Here is a 20,386-nt window from a genome sequence, read left to right on the forward strand (position 1 = left end):
TCATTCTTGTTATGAAACGATGATTCTAAGAACAAAAATATCCTTCGTCTAGAAAAGGAAGGATGATCTTAACTCTTTAAAGTCTAAACATTCTGTTTTCGCCTTAAGCAGTAAACTCCTCTGCTGTAACAGGAGCTTCTCGCAATATTTTGCCCTAAACGTTTCACATCATTCTTTAACAACATAGTATCTGCTCTAACAGGAGTTCCTTTTGACGATGCACCCTTTGTCGTCATCTGTTATTGTCGGAGCATCATTTGCTGTCGGAGCACCTTTTGTTGTTGTCTGTTATCGTCAGAGCACATTTTGTTGTTGTTTGCTGCCGTCGGAGGACCCTTTGTCGTCGTCTATTATCGTCGGAGCACCCTTTGTCATCGACTGCTCGTGAGAAATAGTTGAACTATCAAAGGAATCAACATTCTGTCTATTGTTTATCATGATACCAGAATGCAAGCATCAAACTGAATAGACAAAGAATAATGATTTACAGAAGAGATAATGGTGACAACGTTAAACCGAGTAGACAAAGAATAGCGATTTACAGTAGAAATGAGATAAGGGAGTAGCAATTCACAGAAGAAATCAGATCAGAGAGTAGTGATTTACAGTAGAAATCAGATCAGAGAGTAGCAATTTAGAGTAGAAATCAGATCAAAGAGTAGCGATTTATAGTAGAAATCAGATAAGAGTAGCGATTTACAATAGAAATCAGATAAGAAGGTAGTAATTTACAGTAGAAAACATATCAGAAAGTAGCGATTTACAGTAGTAATGAGATAAAAGACTAACAATTTACAGTAGAAATGAGATAAGAGAATAGCGATTTACAGTATAAATCAGATCAGAGAGTAGTGATTTACAGTAAAAATCGTTACTCTCTGATTTGATTTCTTCTGTAAATCGCTACTCTCTAATCTGATTTTCACTGTAAATCGCTACTCTCTGATTTGATCTTTGTTGTAAATCGTTACTCTCTGATCTGATTTCTACTGTAAATTGCTACTCTTTGATCTGATTTTCAATTATAAATCGCTACTTTCTTATCTGATTTTCACTGTAAATCGTTACTCTCTGATCTGATTTCTACTGTAAATCGCTATTCTCTGATCTGATTTCTATTGTAAATCGCTACTCTCTGATTTGATTTTTATTGTAAATTGTTACACCCTGATCTGATTTATACTGTAAATCGCTACTCTCTGATCTCATTTCTACTATAAATCGCTACTCTATGATCTGATCTCTGTTGTAAATCGCTGCTCTCTGTCTACTCAGTTCGACGCTGCCGTCATTATCTTTTTTATAAATCGTTATTCTCTATCTACTCAGTTCAATGCTTGCACTCTGGTATCATGATGAACAATAGACAGAATATTGATTCCTCTGGTAGTTCAACTATTTCTCATGAACAGACGACAACAAAGGGTGCTCCGGCGGCAGCAGACGATAACAAAAGGTGCATCGTCAAAGGAAACTCATATTACAGCAGATTGTGCATCGTCAAAGAGTGATCTGAAACATTCATCATCGAGTTCATTTTCTACTGCAAAGTGATTCTATATGCAGCTGAGGATACATCCTCTCCAAGCAAACAAACTCATTTGTAATGGCAACCCACTGCACCATTTTTCTCGGACTGTGGTTGATTCTTAGAAACTCTAGCAATGGTGCACTCTTGAGAATATGCTTCATAAACTTTAGTTCAGGCATTGTCCCCTTGAAGAAGCCGATGGGCTCCGACTCAGGCAAGCTATTTATGGGAGGACATTTTCGTCACACGGATGTCTATTTTATGAGAAAATATTTTCGTCAAACGCATATCCACCTTTTTTATATGTTATTTAATTATAAAATCATCATGGGTAACACTGGCATATGAATTATCGTGAGTCCCAAGATATTCCTCCGTACACACCGAAACATGCAAATTTGTCTTCGGGGGAGAACACACAAGACCCTCCCCCTTCCGTGACATGCAAACTCCCCCCTCTCTCCATGAAAAGGGGTTGAAGCGTGGAAAGTAGGTGGTTGGCAGACAATTTTCGGCAGGGATGGAAATTCACTTGTTTGCATTCACCACAAATCCACGATGTGAGCCCCACACGAAAAGTCCCCAAGAGGAGGAATACGTATGCATTTGGATAACTAAACATAAACCTAAGAATTTAAATTGTAAGTTTTCTAGGCATGAATCTGAATTATAACAAAAAACTGAGTATGTTTTTGTAAATAACCCTATTATAAAAACACCTAATATAGATTCGTGAAGACACTTGAATCCTCAGTGGCCAGAAGCAACCTCAAGGGTTTTATCAAATGAAAACCTGCCAATCTATTATCTGCTCCATTTTTTTTGGATAATCCAAGGGAACCCCTCCCCCACTATTGCACATTGGCTGGTCTTCAGTTGGTAAAACTCTTGAGTTCCCTATTTTCACCGTAGAGTATACTCAGCTTCTACCTTGCGGCAAGGAATATCACCGGTGAGTTTCGAAGAGATTCACAAGTTACCTCTACTAGATGAGGGAAGCCCTTCTGGGCAATATGTGCTTACTTAGCATAAATAAAAAGTCGAAAAAAAAGGAAGAACATTTGCCTACTTGAGTTCAAATCTGAAAATGGTATTGTTGGATCCAATGGATCAGATGTAATCCATGTTTGCCAAAAAAAAATTCAGATCCCAAATCCCATCTAAAAACGCATTAAAAGTTCATATCCAAAATATAATCTATCAAATTTGAGAGGAAGGTCATCTGATCCATTTGCAGCGGGTCGGATATGGTTCAAACCCAAGTGAGTCTGAACCCAGATCTGACTTTGAGGTAATGGTACTAGCTGTGATAGAGTCCACTATAAGGCATGCCATACCTGGGTCCTATATTTACATGAACTAGACCTAGTTTATATCCGGTAAAATAATACTTTTATCTTTTTTTATATTGAAAAATTACCCGCTTTATTCAGAACTCGGATGGGACCCAAGTCTGGTATGAAATTTCACAAAATATTCCGGACTTCATATACTAATTGGACCCTTAAGATCCGACCTAATTTCTAATGAGACCTCTTTTTTTATCAGTTATCACCAAAACCCTGAACTTATAAAGTTTGGTACAGGTCCGTCTGGGTCAAACTCCACCCATTGACACCCCTACTTACTAGTCTAGTTTTCTCCATGTCTAAGCATGTGATAAGATTTTGGTAATTTTGAACCAAGAGGCAAAACGGAAGCCTATGATTTGGGGGTTGGGCTTTTAAGGGCCTGTTTGGAATCTCGGCGTTGGGATCGAAATTTATGCATTTGGTGGTCCGGAGGTAAAATCTTGATCAAACTACCTTGGTGGTCCCGTTTGGAATCTTGGCGCTAGGATGGGGGTTTATGCATTTGGGAGGGGAAGTGAGGTCCTTTCTCCTTTGTATTTACACTAAATCATGGATTTGGCAGCTGCCACCTTTTCAAATGCATAAACTCAAATGCCACCCTGCGAGGGAAGCGCCGGGTGGGGCCCCACGACCACCCTGCCTTACGTGGCCCACCTCTGAAAGCTACCTACACATTCATGCGCCAATGAGCTTTGATCCGAATAAATCACTAGCAAGATGGATTTAAAGAAACAATACAAGAGTGTTACTATATATGTCACAGGAATGTCCAACTTATTCTCGTGTCGTGTCCCATTATACATTATTTTTAATGAAAAAATAAATAAAACAGACGTATCTCGATCGTTTCCTTGTGACACTAAGTTGGAGGCGGATGCTCTTGTTAATAATTATGATAGTAAAGGCCCTCGAGCATCTCTTGCTGCCAGGTCAAACTGGGTGTACCGTCACAGAGTCTGGATCAGGTGCCATCACATATTTTACTTTGAAGTGTGCCGCTGCACCTGATGCCCTCCATCTTTGGCTGACAGTTTGCCAATTGTGGAACCCAAAAGCAAATGGAGGGCAGCCAATGTAGAGCCAATCTCATAAGTGTGCTATGTGATGGCACTTGATCCTGGCTCACTCTCCAATGGGTAGGGTAGACGTCCAGTATTTTACCAACTCTAAAGCCTATCAATGTGTGCTTTGTAATGGGGAATTTTTTCTTGTCCTAGCCAAAAAAAATAAATTGTATAGCAACATTTTTTGGTTGTTCTCTTTGTGACTAGGTCTCTCATCCCGGGGGCAGTTTCTCCAAGTAAATATAAAAAAAATCTTCAAAATAATTCGAAAATAAGATTAGGTGCAATGTGAGAGCACACTACTTTAAGTATGGTGCTGCACCTAATCACTGAGGATACAGCCTGTCAATTGTGGGACCAACATTAGATGGTGGGTGATGTTTGTTCCATCACATTAAACTTGATCTTTAAGAGGGGCTCAATTTAAGATAGAGCTATGTTACCTTATTACTTCTATGCATGAAAACAAAAAAAAAAAACAAAAAAATACAAATATATATATATATATATAAAGAATAAGTTAAATATCAACTTCAATTGTCTCTAATCTTAGATTTTTGTTATATTTGTAACAAAAGAATTATAATTCTAATCATCTCCCTAAACTGATAACTCTCTAAAAGTTACAACTTATCTTAAATAAGATATGAATCAGACATAAAGATCCAATATCCATTACAAAGATGACCTGAACGCATAAAAATAATCTAAATGCTAAAACATATTCAAAACATCTAAAATGGATCCAAATAGATCCTTATGGTCCTATGTCTTATGTTTTGTTCATGCATCGTTCTCTCCAAATTAAAGACTTGTCTTCAAGTATTGATCCTCCTTATGCTTTTTTAAATCATGTTAAACTTTGTAGGTTATGAGCCCACAATATGCAACTGAATCTTTATAACACACCACAAACTGTGTAGACCAAACAAGATATGCTCCAATATGCATATGAAAACCTGAAATATTCTTTCTAAATCATCCATAATCCTTGACTGCCACCTTTTAAAGATTTGGATCAAATGGATCGAATGAATATAAAGTTGGTTTGATCCAATATGAAGTAGTCAACGAACAAACAAACTGGATCTCTGGCTTCATTATCCCATGTTCAACATGTTGCTGATGTTGCACCTTAAGTAGGCTCGGGTTCTGGGGCAGGTTTGGTTTAGGTGAATTGGGTATGGGTGAAGTTTGGGACTGAATAGTAGGTAATAAATTTGGTTCTTTGGGGGCTAGGTCAAATAGACTCGAGTTTGGTTTTATGATAGGGTATTTGGATATGGGGCTGCGAGGATTCAAGATTGTTTTAGAAATATTGAACAAAATGGATTTGGACTCAACACACTATTTTGGATTCAAATCTTCTTTAATTCGATATAGGATTTTGATATCTTTTGGCCAAAAAACAAGGGGTAGAAGATCCACGAAAAGTACCTGCATGAGTTGCTTCAGCTCAATCCATGTAGGATCGTTGTTTCCTTGTATCATACAAGTGAATAGCATGTCCCTGAACCATCTTCTAGCTTTCTTATGCAATGCAAGCATGGTTAGGAGTGTTTTATGGTACTCTGAGGTCTGGTTCTCTTCAAAGATCTGCTTCATTGCTTGAATCCAATCAAAGAATATTTTTAGATCATTGCAGCCTGTGAACTCTATAAAACAAAATCCTTCACCATAATATAGATACAATTCTTTGTCCATTGTTTTGGAGTTTTTGGTGAATGGTTAGGTTCTAGTGCTTAGTCTTATTGTGGATCTTGGACTAGGCTAAGATTTAGATATATATGACGAGGAACTTGGGTAGAATCTGGTAGACCTAGATAAGTAGGTTGTTTATACCAAGAATTTAAGTCACACTGGGTTCAATTAGGTGGATTTTGACCCAATAGTGGGTCTCAATACAAGTGGGGTGGGGTTTGAAGTTAGTTCGAGTCCAAAACTAGGTTAAAACAGGTTTTGGGTTAAGGTTTGGATCTGAGACATAAGTATTCTGGGTTGGATATGGGTTGGAAGGTTGTGGTTTGTTTCAAACTGGGTCGGTTCTACATAAACAGGGCTAAAATATTGGGTTTGAACGAATCCAAACTCATGGGGTTTAAAAGGAGTCAGAACCGTACCCAACCCCATTTTAATCGGGTTTGGGGTTCCGAAATCGATCCTCAAGATTTTTTGGTGGGTGAACTGGTTTGCCTCAGCCGTTCAGTGGGTGAGAATCTCCCACCTGATGACTCTGGTGAGAGTATCACACCCGTGTTAGGGTACAGGAAGGGCGCCCCTACCGCTGGACTTGTTAGGGTCTTGGGGTTGCTGCAGGACTCCTGGATGGTCTGCATCTCGCCGACAACAAGGCATGGGGTTAGGGAGGGACTGAGGTGGAGGGGTCGACGGTGGTGGGTGAAAACAGAGAAGGGGGATGGATGGTCACACTAGGAGGGTCGACGATGGTCGGCCAAACCCACTGCTAGGCATAGGTGGCTAACGATCGGTTGCTCGGAGTAGCAGTGATGTCAGAGATAGGAAGACCAGGTATGTATGGCGAATTAGAGAAGATGGGAGGAGTAGGAAGAAAAAAAGATGATGGTTGTGATGGTGATACCTAGATTGCCATTGATTGATGCCTTGCCGAATTCGTCGGCCATATGGTACAATTGATTGTAGTGGCCATCATGGGTGAATATGAAAATGAGTCATGCAACCCAGCAATACTGCTCATTGTTGACCATGATTGTCATTGATCCTGGTATTTGTGAGACATAATTGGTCATTGTTGTTGCTCTTCGAGTTGAATCCTTGAATAAATTTGAAATCTACCAAGATTGATCCTTCGAACTATTTGATTAAATGAATCAAGGCTTGGCGTTCTCTTTTACTCTGATAGAATCCTCCCTCAAACTTCGCGCAATCGGACAATGAACGAGGTGAGCAAACCTATGACTCCGATACCAATTGATGAAAATAGAGAGGGGCTCGATTTATGATAAAAACTATGTTACCCTACTCTTATGCACAAAAACCAAGAAAAGTAGGCAATACTAAAAGAATTTGTAGGGAATAGCTAAAAATTGAAATAACTGGAATTTTTAAAGAAGAAAAACAACAGGGAATTCTCATATCAACTTCAATTGTTTCTAATCAGTGATTTTTCCTATATTTATAGGGGGGAAATTCTAATCCTAATAAATTTTCTAAAGTGGCAACTCTTTAAAAGATAAAACTTATCTTAAATAAGATGTAGATCAAACATAAAGATCCAATATCTATTACAAAGATGACCTGGATACATAAAATAATCCAAATGCTAAAAATATCCAAAATATCTAAAGTAAATCCAAATGGATCCTTATTGTCTTTGATCTTCTGCTCCACTCCAGTTTGTATCTATTTGATCAAGTTGATCCAGATCTTTAAAAGGTAGCATTCGAAGATTATGGATGGTTTGGAAAGAATGTTTCAGGTTTTCATATGCATATTGGAGCATATCCTACTTGTTATACTCAACTTGTGGTGTGTTGTAAGGATCTGGTTGTGTATTGTGGACCAATAGTTCACAAAGTGGAACTGGATTTGATAAAGCATAAGCGGGATCAAGACTTGAGGGCAAGAGACTTCTCCAACCCAGGGAGAATGATGCAAGAGCGAAGTAGAAGGCTCAGGACCATAAGGATCTATTTGAATCCATTTTAGATGTTTTGAATATTTTTAGCATTTGGATCATTTTACATATTCAGGTCATCTTTGTAATAGATATTGAATCTTGATGTTTGGTCTGTATCTTATTTAAGATAAGTTTTATCTTTTAGAGAGTTATCATTTTAGGGAGTCTATTAGAATTAGAAATCTTCCTCTATAAATATAGGGAAGATCTAGGATTGGAGACAGTTGAAGTTGATACAAGAATTTTCAGTTGTTTTTCTTTTCTTGTTTAAAAATTATGGTTATTTCAATTTCCAGTTATTGTTTGTAATTTTTTTTAGTATTTTTTTTTTACTTTTTTTGGTTTTCGTAGATAAGAATAGTGTAACACAATTTTATCATAAATTGAGCCCCTCTAGATTTACATCTTCTTCCCTCAATAATTCATATGGATTTCAGATCCAAGACCCCCTTGGTTTCTAACAGTGCCACCATTGTTTGTCACATTCGGCCTCCTTGTGAGAACAAGTTAAGGTAATCTAGAAAATCACCAATTTGAAATTGTCATTGTCCATCATGGTGATTCATGGCCACCAGCAAAGTTGCTAACAATGGCATCATGCACACGTTCATAGAGGGTTGTACAGATTGTTCAATGGACGTTGGCTATGAAAATAATGAGCGTTATCACACCAATGAGTTATGAAAACCTTTTCACTTATCAAGTTCACTTATGTAAAACTTCAGGCCCTTTTGCCCCACCAAGAAGTATGCATAGCGTCATGTTATGGTCATTGTTAGCAAAACTCTATTTAAAATGCATTTTTTCAATAAACCTTCAAAAATGAATAAAAAAACTAAAATGTAGCTTTTTTTTTAAAAAAAACTTTTGAGATGAACATTTAGATCATAAAAAACTATATTTCAAAAATTACTTTTCAAAAAAACTCAATTATAGATCCAATTGAATTGGATCTTAGATTTGGATCAACAATGATTCTTGAATCTGAATCTCATAGTTCCTACAATGTGATGTATATATATAAAGGGTAGGTGCCTAACTTTATTTTTGCCTACCGTGTGCCTACCAAGCTTGGTTAGGGTTTTCAGGTTGTTTATCAAAAATCCGATGCTACAGGTGTGTTATGCATGATCAATTTACTAGGAAATCACACTTGGATTATGTTTTTTTTGAGAAAAAAATGAATTTTTGAGCATTGAATATTTTTTAAAATTGTAAACCATTGATTTTTTAATCTTATAAAAACTTAGTGTTGGAATCGGACAATCAAAAAGTTTATTCTCACAAAATCAAGCATGATGATCACCTTTGTATGGTCAGATTTTAGAAAAAATGGAAACAATCTTCAGAGCTCTCAATAGGCATGCAGTAAGCACAAAAAAAGCTCAGACACCTACCTTTACTATATATATATATAGATAGATAGAGAGAAAGAGAGAGAGAGAGAGATCAAGGGCAGTTCAAGAGAAGTTGAGGCCCTAGGCGACACCTCCAAATGGGGCCCTAAAATTCTATTATTTATTAAAGGAGTTGCACCATTTTTTTCTTAAACTCTTAATATCCTTCTTATTTACTAATTAGGTTCATATATATATACATATATAATAAAAACTCTTTGAAAAATGTGTCCTGGACAAGAACATTGTTATGTCTATGTGGAACAATGTGTTATGTCTAAGCTTAGGCAAGCAGTTCAACACCCCTCAAGGCCCATAAAGAGTTGGGCCTTGGGTCTCACCCAGCCCCATTAATAAACGAGTTGGGTCCAAGTAAGAATAAAGCACCACCTAAATGGATCCTGACCCATCCCAATCCAATAAATAGTCATATTGATAGGTTTCAATCTGAACTTGGCCCGAAACTACAAGAGTCGGGTCATACTTCGGCAGTCTCGAATTTAGTTTGGGCTTATTGGGTCTAGTCCAATGTCCACGTTAGGACACCTACTTTAGCAGGCTCTTTGTAATTTCGATAAACATTGGGTGGGCCTTTATAATGGGTTAAACGTCAGGTATGCAATTTCTCAGCATAAAAGAAATCGGCGATGAGCGAAATTCTAAAATCTAGGAGAGAGAGAGAGAGAGAGAGGCCTCGTCTCTAGGGTTCAAAAGCGCATCATCTCCTCTTCCTCTGAATCTATTTCCCATCACCAATTCGCAATCAATCTCCCCGTTGGAATCGGACGGTTGATTTTTCTCATCGACTATTTTGACTGCATATTTATGGCCCACTTATTTTCGTCTTCAATTTTGGTATGGAATCGAAAATCCCTTTTCCCTTCTGATGTTTGGTTTAGAATCAAAATTCTTAATTGGTTTTCGATGTGTTCGGGGGGATGGGTCTCTGATTACTTGCCCAACAAGTTTTTGCTATGACCATATCGAACTGGATTTACGTTATAATGTCGTAGTATTATCGATTCAAGCTTAATGTGATTGCTGGTAGAAATAGCTGCAACCCATTTGCATTCCAATTAGAAATCAACTTGTAATGGGTTTTCTATGTGTCTATGAGGAGAATCCATGTTTATTGGCCAACACCAAGTTTCTGCTCATATTTCAAATTTTGGAGACTCCTTCAAAATAAGAGGACCTAGGTGGTGGTCACAAATCTCAAAGAGGTCAGTCAGCCCTAAGTGAGAGAAAGAGGAAGAGGAGGGTGAGTTTGTTTATCCGATTGAGATCACCATGGCTATGTTTCACGGAGTATCTCATCCGTTAAAGAGAGAGGAAGGCCCACTCTCTCCTTAACGGGTGAAACTGTTCTGTTAAGGACCTTGTCCAGAGATGAAGCACGCATCATCTTTGATGAGCTCAGGTTGTGAAACGATCTGTATTTCATGTTGGGTTATCGGCTACCCAGAAGGGTGCAAGACTCGAGCGTAATCTCTCTATTTAAAGAAGAGAGGGTTACTCATCGAATACACTGTGAAATCAAGTGAGTGCGCCAACCCCTCTTGAAGCAGGTCGTAAACAAACCTCACGCACTCTACACGTTCCTTCAGTGGTATCAAAAACCTTGATTTGGGTCTGCCTGTTGCAAATCTCTCAGGAAGGAGATTTGATCCCCAATCTTTTTTGTCCTTTGTTTTTTTTTAAGGTCGAGTTATGCAACAGGCGACACACAAAAAAAAGGAGGAACTTTTTTAAGTTTTCTTTTCTTCAGAGAGTTGTTAGTTATCGGTGACCTCTGTTTCTTTTAAAAGAAGGTCATCGGCATTGGGTGATCTTCGTAAATAAAAAGAAAACAGAAAAGGTTGCTGGCATCGGACGACCTCGAAAAATAAAAAAAAACAAGAGGAAGAAATATTTTTTTTAGGTTGTCTTTTTTTCAGAGGGTTGCCAGTGACTAGTGACCTCTGGTTTTTTTAAAAGAAGGTCACTGACATCAGGCGACCTCCGTAAATAAATAAATAAATAAAATAAAAATAGAGATTACCTATTTTTTTTAGTAGCCATCCTTAGTATTTTTTTTTGTTTTTTCGGTGATCAAACTAGCAGACCGAACGGTCTGTCTTTTTTTTTCTTTTTTAGTCACCGACTCCCTGAAAGAACCTCAAATCTGAGAAATAAAAACAAAAAAAAATGGGGAAGATCGCCGGCATCCAAGCATCTGGCAACTCTGGATAAAAAAAAAAGGGTTGTCATTTTATCGCCATTTTTTTCTCTATTTTTTCGATGATCTCCGGACAACTTTGGCATTCCTGCGGTTTTTCTTTTTTCTTTTTTTACAAACGAGCTGAAGGAGATCAACATTCTCTGGCTGACTAAAACAACAAAAAAAAGGAAAAAAATGCACTGACATAGATCGATCTCTTCTTCCTTTCTTTTAGCGAACGACCCGACAAAGATCGGTCCTTTTCTAGTGAACGACCGACATTGATCGGCGTTCTTCGTCGACTGAGAATAAAAAAAAAGAAAGAAAAACTTAACAGAAGCTTCCGATTTTTCAAGAATCTAGTTTTTATACCTGTTTACAGGTAAAAGTACCAGATTACCCCTATCTTTTCTGGAAATACAAGTTATATCCCCAAACAGGCAAAATTATGCTACAATCATCGGTCTTTTCATAAATTCTGGTCATATCCCTGCCATGTAATATTACCATTTGACTGACATCTTCTTTCATTATTTTCAGTCAAGTCCCTGACCGATTAAATTGCAAGTTTGACCCTGTAATTTGCATTAATTCTAGTTCTGTCCTACTGTAGTTTATTTACTGTAAGGCTCACAATATTTCTGAGATCACTTAATATGTAATGTGTTTCAGTGTTGATAATGTCTTGTATTATCGAGAGAATTTTTCGTAATTATGCTTATATAATTATACGAGGTCCTAAATTGCGTAAATTTTGATGTACGAAGCGATTAAGGGCAAACCATGATAAATTAAATTCCGATATTTCTAGATTAGATTTATAATATATCTAATTAGTCACTCTTTGAATTTAGAACCTAAACGAGGAAAATACTTCATTATCGCATGTGAATTGGCGAAAAATGAATAACGACAAGGTACAAGTCGTAACGAGAACGAATTTTGTAGGAATTGAAAATCTAAGTAAATGATTCTAAAACTTAGATTGTATTTCATAAAATGTAAGTTTAAAATAAAGCATTTAAACCATTTAAAACCTCGTTTTTAAAATAAAAGCAATTAAGGTTTTTAAATAAATAAATTGCAATTTTTACAAAACCTAAGTGAGGCTTTTTCAAAAGTTTCAAAAAGAGAGCTTGTTTTGAAAATATTTAGAAAGTGGTTAGCATGGGGCCCACACTAGCCCATGCTTCCTTGATTTAAATTAAAAGCAAAATTCAAAAAAATGCATTTCATAAAAGGGTTTTTGAAAAGTATGAAAAAAACAAATTTTGGGGGTTTGTTTTGGCATTTTTAGAAGTGGTTGGCATAGGCCACCGACTTCTAAGGGAGCTTGAGCGCCCCTTAGGGGGTAGTCCAAGCTACATTTAATGAGATTCAAAAAATAAAAAAAATAAAAAGAATCAATTCAAAAGAAGAAGTCGATTTTTTTTCAGAGAGGCTTGCCTTTGACAAGTCAAAAGACAGCCCCCCTAAATCAAGGAGTGATTTAGGGGAGAGATAGTGGGAGTGGTTGGGGCCAACTTTTGACTCAAGGAGAGGGGTGGAGATGGATAACCCTCCATCTCTCCCTCCATGCCTCCCAGCCCTCCATCTCAATCCCTTTCTTGCCCTCTCTATAAGAATAGAAGAAGGAGAGGAGGGAGAAAGAAAACTGATTATTTCTCCTCCCCTCTCTCCTTCTTCTCTCTTCTCCCCCATCTTCTATTTTCTGTTTTTGGTTCTCTTATGATGTGTGTGTGTGTGTGAGTGGCATCAAGAACCTTCCCTAGCTGAAAAAGGATACCCTCTTCACCCCCCAAGGTGAGCTACCTCCCCTATGTTATTCCTTTTTCGGTAAATCATGAGTTGCAAGCATGGGACCTCAAGGTCGGTTTACACTTGTAAGGTGCAAATGGGTCCGAAGTGGCTTCAAGCCATAGGTGTGCTGTAAGGAAACACCTTTGTTTCCTTTTTCTTCCTTCGTTTATACTTCAATCACATTATAGCATGATTTTTCCTTTTTTTTATGCACCCTTGGAATGCATTTTCGTTATCTTGGTGGAACGCCCTTAGTTGGGTTGGGCTTGTTGGAGGTCAAGCCGGGCTCTTTTGCAGCTAGCACAGACCTCTATTTTTCTTCGTTTAAGGCCCCATGGCCATCCTTGGTGGCTGTTGCAACCACTGCAGCAAGCCCCAGACTGACCAAGGGCCGGTCAGTCCGAGCTCCCCTTAGCCTCCTCTTGTGTGCAATAACATAGCCACCGCAGCAGCCCCAGTTGGACTGTTGCGGCCTCTTCATTATAGCATGCATCTCGGGACCCAGACTTATCTGGGTGACCCACTCACTGAGTGGGGTCACAGTCGGAGAACCACCTCCCCCTTAGTTGTTGTGAAGCAACTATGAACCGTGTGCTCATAGCACCCGGGTTTGGTCTTGGGCGCACCCATCTTGTGAGGGGCAGGCCACGGTATGGCTCTGGTCTGGACCCTTTCCCTAGGTCAGACCAAGGGATACAGACCCCCAACTAGCTCAACCACCTCCTTGACCCAGCAGGGTCTGGACCCACATGCTGCCAGGTCTGTGCAACCCTAACTGGGTGCTAGTCGCTCCCTTGGGAGCACCCACATTGATGGGGCGTGGGCTAAGGTAGTAGCTCTGGTCCGAACCTCTTCTAAGGTTCAGACCAAGGGCTTACACAACCCTTTTTCCTTTGATCCAACAGGTTTGGACCCACAGGGTCCAGACCATGCTCGAGAGAACCGACCCCTCCCTAGAGCCAGGTGCTAGCCGCAACCCCTTTTGGGAGCAGGCTGGGCCTGCTACCCTGGTTTGAACCCCCTGTCACCTCCATGACCCAGCTGAGTCTGGTCACCCCTGGACCAGACCCTGTTGGTGTGGTTTTTATCCTTGCCTACTTAGGTGTTTGCCCCAGCCAAGCCCACTTTGGGGCTTGCCTATGCTTAGTCGGGTGATAGTGCACCCGGGTGAGCTGGGTTTTGGCCCAATGGCCAGTTCTTCAGCACAACATCACTTGGTTTGCACTTAGGGTGCAGACCAAGATGGATTCGGCCCTATGGCCCAGTCTTGCAGCAGGCCCTACTTGGGCCTCGACCTCCACCTTGGCGCCACTTTGGCACCGAGTGCTAAGGCACCCGACAACCTTGCTTCCACTAGTGCAGTTTTAGGCTGGACTGCACTCAGTCTGAAGCCCATGGTCTAAGCCATTTTCAGGCTCAGACCTGATTGCTTTGGACCACGCAAGGTCTGAGGGACCAGCCTTACGGTCTTGCTCTTGGGTCGGTTGGGACACTACCAATCGGTTCCCCTTGGTGGCACCCGTTCGGTCTGAACCACCTTAGGTTCAAACCAAGGTGGGTTCGTGAGCCTAGCTGGGTCTGATCCCACTGGGAACAGACCTAGCTGAGCATCCATTGGGAGCTCAGCAGAATGGTTGCAACTTTTCTCTCGTTGCCACCAGCTTGCAAGGTGAAACAACTAGTTCTAAAATGAGAGAAATTAACTAGTGGACAACGAGGTAGTTGTGATCTTGTGCAGCGGATGCTCGTGCCTCGCTATCCCATCATGATAGCGACGTATTAGGCTCGTGGCATGAGTTATGCTATACACTTACGTGTACCTTCCCGCCTTCACTGGACATTCCGGCAGGTGGCTCCGTTCGTGCCACGTTTGTGCAGGCAAAGTGTGGCCACCCTTTTGGGAATGCAAATGTAATTCCCATACGAATGGGAATAAGTTAAGATTCATTCACGGCACCCGTGAGTGTTGTTTTTGCGAAGCTCCTTCGCAAGTGATTTCGCTATGCGAAATTTGTTGTGGTACGATGTTGAAATATGCGTACTTGTAGAATTCATATTCAAAAGCCTTGGACCCTCAATCGGGTTTGAATATGCATTTTGAGCCCCGTATCGCTCAAAAATAGTGAATTGTATCATTTTATAAATATATGTTTGTATCGTTGCTCTTGCTTGATACTTGTGTGAATGTTGAGACTTTGTGGCTTTCCTTGTTTTGCACGTACACGTTGGCACATCTTGACATGTATGTCGCTGGTTTTGGTTTGTCGAGTGTTACCTGTTGTTGGCCCATGTTCGTGAGAGAGAGATCACGTATTGTGATACCCTAGAAATGAAATTGGAAATGGTGTTAGATCATCTTTATTGGCAATGTGCTCTTTCTTAGGTCGTGTGAGGTCGAGCACGCGAATAAAATAGCTAAGACCTCGTTGCGTACCCGCAGGGACCACGAGGCGTTTGTATCTAAACATCTATGCGAAGCTTAGGTTCGTGCAAAGAGGCACGTGTTAATACGCTTAAACTGTCATAATTGCAAGTATCGTAAAAAAGGCACGAGCACTTGTTATTGATATGGTTGACCGATCTCACTTGGCACTTGCATGTGTTCACACGTGAATAGAAATGAGATACGTAAATATTAACATTTACGTTTGATGGTTGAGCAACTATACTTTGCTCTTACACCTATTGACACGAACGTCCTATGGATCGTATGCGACATCGATACACATATATATGCGGTAATTTACCTCTTGGCATTACACTAATGCAAGTCGCACATTTTGTATCTGACATGTCCCGACAAAGGTTTGGGATCAAACACCACGTTAAGATATTGGCACATTTTTTTAATCGATATTGTTGAACTCCATACAAGTTGCGTTGGGCGATTGCCCCACGCTCGTGAGTCAAGCTCACGTGTTTAAGTATGTCGCATCTCTGATTGTTAACGTATTGTTGTTGCCTTCATCGACAAGGTCCTTCTCTATGCTTGTTGTGTTGGAGCACGTAAATGTTCGAGTGTGACCTTGACATCTTTGCTTGTGTTGCCCTGCGGGGAACACAAGGCAGGATGGACCTAAGTACCTCGGAAGGAGGAATTGTGACTAGATATGACTGATTAAGGTTAACTATTAATTAATAAATGCGATGAGTTTCATCATCGTAATTGCTCCATTACTAATTTGCTTTACTGCTTAAATGCTTGATTAGTTTCATGTATGTTTGCATTGGGCGCATGATTTACCCTTGACACTTGATCTATCTCGTAAGTACAAAAGAGAGACTTGAAGCACCTTGCAGAAATGCATGCTTGTCTCTAAGACTGGATTGGATGCTAAAAACTTCGTGACAAGTTTGTGTGGGCTATAGAACCTTTTCGTGAGTTGAGCTCACCCGTGCTGAAAACGTATGGTTACACGTATCTTCCTTTGTAGTATATCTTGTGTGCCTCGGATATATAATTGATGAAACATTCATCATTGCCCTCGAATGCAAATGCTAATTCCATAATCATGCTAATCATTTGATCACGATAGTACTGCTTACCTTGGAGCATGATGCTAGAGTTATATCTACCTGGCTCACTTGCTTAGATACTGTATATTATTGTCTAAGTGTGTTAACGCTTGACATTGTTTTTTATCACTTAGCATAATCTTTACTTCACTGTTGGTGTTAATATTGTTCTTGTACTTGTCTTGCTCGTGGTTCCTTAGTTACTTATTGTTCAGCAGTTGTTTAGCTCAGTTCTTTGTTTTTGTTAGTTATCTCGTTGTACTTGATACTTTCACTGTTGTTTAGACTTGTATCACGTGCACTCACCGGCCACATGCACATGTACTGTGATTAAATGTTTCTAACTATTCTATCATGATAGTTATAGCCTGTTACTTATAGTTTTCAAGTATGACATATCGGTATCGTGCTTCATGCTTTATACTGTATGTTTTTCCTTAAAAATGATAATGTATAGATGATTTATCTCACCAACTCGCAAGAGTACTGACCCCGTTTTATGAGGATACAGGTGTTGGGCTCCTAGTGGTGCGATGGAGCTCGATATGCGGCAGAGGACTGAACTCACACTCTAGAACTGGAGATCTTGGCAGTGGTCTTTTGAAAAGAGAAATGATGTATATTCCTCATCTATCAATTTGTAATAAATAAAATGTTTCTTTATATTGTTCACCCTGTAACCCGCCCAGAATTTTCAACTGTTTTCCCTTGTGAGTTATTTCATTTTGCGCAATGCTTTCAAAAAAAAAAATTACCCTAAAATTTAAGGATTTTCCAAGTTGGGATTTTGGGGCGTTACATTTACAGTATTGCCCATTCTTTTTATTTAATTATCGATTATATCTCTCAGTTATAAATTACAATAGTACCTTTAACTTTGTTGTTTTTTACTTCTGTGTCCCTAAATTATAGCAGAATTCCTTGTTTTTACTGGTAATTCCAAAATAGGTCCCACTCTAAAAAAAATCAAAATAGGGTCAGTTTTCTGATTTTTGCATAAAACCCCCTATTTTCTTTTAAGTCCTGTTTTTTGGGAGGTTATTATTTGTCATTATAGTGTTGACCTTTGACTTTTCTGAAATTACAGAAAAAGTGCTCAGAGTTTGCATAGTGGCTCAATTTTAGTGAAAGTCAAAGAACTTGATTGTCATACATTTTTTTTTGTATTTGCATGACATAGTTAGATTGATATCATGAATTTTTTTATTATAAACATAATATTTTATGCATTCATGTCTGGTATTCTCTTATCTATCTACTTGTTAAATGTTGGACTTATACTTATCATGTTTTACCATTTTAAAATAACCAAAAAATACAGAAAAATGACAAGTAGGTTTATGCCACTAAACTAGCCAAAATTGACAAACTTAATGGCATTAATTTTTACATTTGAAAGAGAAGGATACCTCTTGTTTTAACTTTAGAGGGCATCCAAAATGCCCTCACTACTGAAATGAAGGACCCTAGTAATAAAGCTACCTAAGAGGTCAAAGCTACTTTCTTAAAATACAAAATGAACGACATATTGGCTAGAACCATCATGTTAACTCATATGGACGATAATTTAATTAGGGTATTTGAAGATTACCCTATAGCTAAGTCCATGTTTGAAGTCATTTTCAAAACATATAATACCACTTCTGAAACACACATATAACTTTTGTTAGAGCAATACAATTTATGTCGTATGCAGAAAAATGATAATGTTGTTGACCATGTCAAAAAAATGCATGTTATGGCTAAGTACTTGGAAATTGTCGGGAATGTGATTCCTGACCGGATGCAAATATCTACCATTTTGCATAGTCTACCATAATCTTGAAAGATGGTACAAACAACTCTTAGGTTGAATTCTAAAAACCTAACCTTGAAAGAGTTTCCTGCTCAACTAAATATTGAGCAGTAACATATACAATAAGATAGAAAAAGCGAATTACACTTCGCTAAAGATGGTCCTTCTTGAGGCTATATCCCTTCTAGATGCCCACAGTTTAAGAAGAAATATTTTAAAGGCAATGGCAAAATTGATAGGAAGAAAGGTCCAACATTTCGTAAGCTGCAGGCAGCCGTCTCACAAGTGAAGGGCTTTAAGTGTGGAAAATCTAGGCACTTCAAGAGAGATTGCAGGAGTTGATCAAACAACAACACTGGCAAAAATAATGAAAATAGCCAGCAAAAGGCGAGGCGGGATATAACCCACATGATATCGGAATACTCTTATGTAGACCAAGCTCTTTTTGGTTGGTGAGTGGACTCTAGGGCAACATGACATATAGCAATGACCAAAGAGGGAATGGTGGACACGGTTGAGTACCAGCCTGGTGAACATTGGGTGTACATGGGCAACAATGCATGCTCTGATGTTTTGGGTGTCGGGACTTATCGCATTGAAACCTCTAAAAATAATATTATGTTATCCAATGTCTTGTTCGTACTCTTCATGAGACATAATCTAGTGTCTGTTTCGGCCTTGGTTGCCAAGGGTTTTGAAGTTCATTTTCTACCAAGGAAGGTCACTATAGGAAAACATGGTCGAGTCCTTTTTAATGGGGTCTTTGACCAAAATCATGGATTGTTCAAAATTTATGACTCGAATATGAATAAAATTCATTCGGCTTCTGCTTATATTGATATTGTCTTTAGTATGGATGTAAAAGTTTGGCACCAAAGACTTGGACACATTAACTTAAAAAAGATGAAAAAACTTGTTGAATTAAAATTAATACCTGACTTAATGAATCCTCATTTCATAGATGTAAATCTTGAATTTATGAAAAAATGACAAGGAAACCATTTTCACAAATTGTTATTAGAGCATTTGAACTATTCGAAATCATTCACACTAACATTTGTGGTCATTTTAGGACTCAAACTCATAAAAGAATGCAATATTTTATATCATTTATTAACGATTTTTCTAGATACAGTTATGTGTATCTTATAACTTATAAATATGAAGCAGTAGATAAATTTAAAGAATATCATCAAGAAGTCAAAAATCAACTTAGTAGGAAGATTAAAGTTTTATGGTCTGATCGGGGAGGAGAATATACCTCAAATGAATTTTCTAAATATTGCAAAGTCATTAGGATCAACCCACAAGCTTCTACTCCGAGCACACCTCACCAAAATGGTATGGCGGAAAGATTTAATAGGCCTTTTTTTTATATTATATATAACGTTTCATTACCCAAAGTATTTTTGTAACGCCCCATATTTTCAAAATAAAGCTAAGTTAAAAATTTTATGAATTTTTTTTTCTTTGCAGCGGAACTTAGAAAAGGTTTTAGCAGCAGAAATAGACGGTAATGAGTCGTCGGTTTTAGAAAACTCTTGGCAAGTCATAGGTATGTGGTCAAGCACTCATTGACCACCAAGGTGTTCCATTTATCAAAACCACTTATTTATTACAAACATCACTACTTGGAAAAACAGTATTTAGTTTTATAAATAAAGCAATACAACACTATTTGGAGAAACCCTGAAACTCGATGTCGCCTTGCTCCGCATATTGCATTGCAGGTTCAACACCTGAAATTCTCATTAAACAGGGTCAGAATCATTGTTGGTCTGGTAAGCAAGCATTCATTCACACATTCAAGTATCAATTCATGCAAAGATCACTCAGGGTCACAGTTTGCAAAAATGATGCTCAAGTCTCCACGACTTGGCATGAGCCTCTTCAGGGTTGTGATTTGAACATCTCACTCAAGTCTCCATGACTTAGCGTAGACCTCTTCAGGGTCTCATTTGGGATACCAAGCTCAAGTCTCCAAGACTTGGCACATCCGTATCCCATAAACCCAAGCACAAGCTACTCGAGCTTTGCTTAGTCGTGCAAATATAACATGGGTCTTTGCTCTAT

The sequence above is a fragment of the Nuphar pumila genome, chromosome 3 (assembly GCF_984573655.1).
Source record: "Nuphar pumila chromosome 3, dmNupPumi1.hap1.1, whole genome shotgun sequence".
NCBI lineage: Eukaryota > Viridiplantae > Streptophyta > Magnoliopsida > Nymphaeales > Nymphaeaceae > Nuphar > Nuphar pumila.